Source organism: Arachis hypogaea, chromosome 16 (genome assembly GCF_003086295.3).
Source record: "Arachis hypogaea cultivar Tifrunner chromosome 16, arahy.Tifrunner.gnm2.J5K5, whole genome shotgun sequence".
NCBI lineage: Eukaryota > Viridiplantae > Streptophyta > Magnoliopsida > Fabales > Fabaceae > Arachis > Arachis hypogaea.
Window position 1 is genome coordinate 45,601,425 of NC_092051.1, and position 2,066 is coordinate 45,603,490.

A 2,066-nucleotide genomic window follows, 5' to 3' on the forward strand; every position below is an offset into this window, starting at 1 on the left:
CCAAAGGAATACTACCATGGAGAGTAATCAGTTCAGTAGCAAAACCCACACCATCAAAGTCCTTGGCATTCAAATCATAAGAAATAGCAGTTTTTTGACGTTTTTGGGGAGGACCAGCGACAATGGCAGCACCCGAAGATGGTTGAACATGGTCAGAAGAAATCGTCCGGACTTGAGGAGTCAGAATGGTCTTCCTCGGCCCAGAAGCATCAGAAGTCGGCTGCTGCACCTGAGAAGACCCTTCCCCCGAAGCCTTCGCTGACAAGTTCTGTACATCTGTCTCCTTCTTAGCCCTACGAAAGGCCTTCATGGAATCTGTTGATTTCACCATTTCTGAAAAAGGAATCAGGGAAACAAAGTTACAAATCCATAAGGAATAAATCGGCAAATAAACTGAAGAAAGCCATTATAAAATGAAGTCGAACACTACCCAGCTCAGCACGAAGGAGGGAAGGATCTCCTAGAAACCTTTTCATGTCCAAATGAGGAGGCTCTCCCCAGTTCTCCTCTAAAATACCAACAACAGCTTGTTCTAACTCGCTCAAGCTCTTCCAGGAATACTTAACAACTACTGGGTCTTTTTGCCATGACAATAGAAAGGTAGGTTCATCATTTTCGTCTAAAAAGAAAGGCCGAGTACCCTCAACAGATCGGACCTTGAAGTAGTAATTTTTGAAATCACGGAAAGACTCATCACACATAGAAAACACTTTCTTCCCTTGAATAGCTCGGAAAGAAATCCAAGAGGCTTTCTTCTTAGCTATCCCAGGCTCTGTCAATACAAAAAGATATAGAAAGAGAGTCTGGGTAGGTCGGACACCCAACTCCTGACACAACAATTGAAAAATCTTTATGAAATCCCATGAGTTCAGATAAATCTAGGAAGGGACCACATTACAATACCATAGCAGGTCGGTCTCAAAGGTGGAAAAAGGGATGGTAATGTTCAGCTGACTAAAAAAGTAGTCGTAAACGTAGAAGAAGGGCCGCTCTCCCTTAGTCAAAGAAGGAAAACTAACCCTTTCCTCAGGGTCAGGTGACACCAATTCATAATTCTTCTATTCGTCCCTACCACTACAAATTCTATAGAACCTCCTAAGCCTTACACAGTACTCGGGATCAGCCACTGTAACACACATTAGGACTATAGAGTCCAGCCAGTCAGACATGCCATCAGGAATCTTGGTAGACATCTTAACAATATTTTTTCGTGAAGACATACGTCAGACTATACCTATAGCAAAGGAAGATAACAGGGGTCACTACTAAACAACTCGGACAAAATCAAAAAAGAGAAGGAACAACCAATAAACAGAGGTGGGGCAACAAAAAGGGCACCCCTAGCAGTAACCTAGGAGCACCCTTTGGAGGCAACAACACAGCATAGAAAAGGGAAAAGCGACACAAAAATCAGAAGCCCTAACCACCAGTAACCCCCTCGAGACATGCAAGGAATTCAACCTAAGCGCCAGCAATTTTTCATACAAACAGCAAACAAAAGCAAAAGGCTCTACAAAAGCAAAAACCACCAAGAAACCTAAAAGGCGCACATCTTCCCCAAATAGGAGCAGTAAAGAAAATCACAACATCAACCAGGCACAAAGAGACAATCTCTTACAAGAAAGAATCAAGCTTCTCAAGGCAAATTCAATAAAAGTTAAACATACAACAGTTAAAACATACATAAAGACGGCTATCGAAAAGGAAGGAAAATACCAACTTGTGGAAGAAGAGGAAACAAGCGCGAGGGAAGAAGCAAACGACAAAATCCACACCAACAATCACTTCCGAGCAAAACAAATGGAAAACAGAGAAAACAAGACGAATTAAGCACTTCAAGTAAAAAGCGAAGAGAAAGGAAAGAAGAAACTGAAAATGATTCTTTAAATTTCAAAATGAAATGCAAAAGAGGGAAAAGGGGAAACGGCAAAGGAAAATTAATGAGCTTTTAAACCCTCACACATTCCCAAGGAAGCACAATGCACGCTGCAATTAAAAAAGAAGAAGAAAGAAAACATTTTGCATTCAAGGAATCCTAGCAGGAGTTATGCAGGAGATCGACTAAA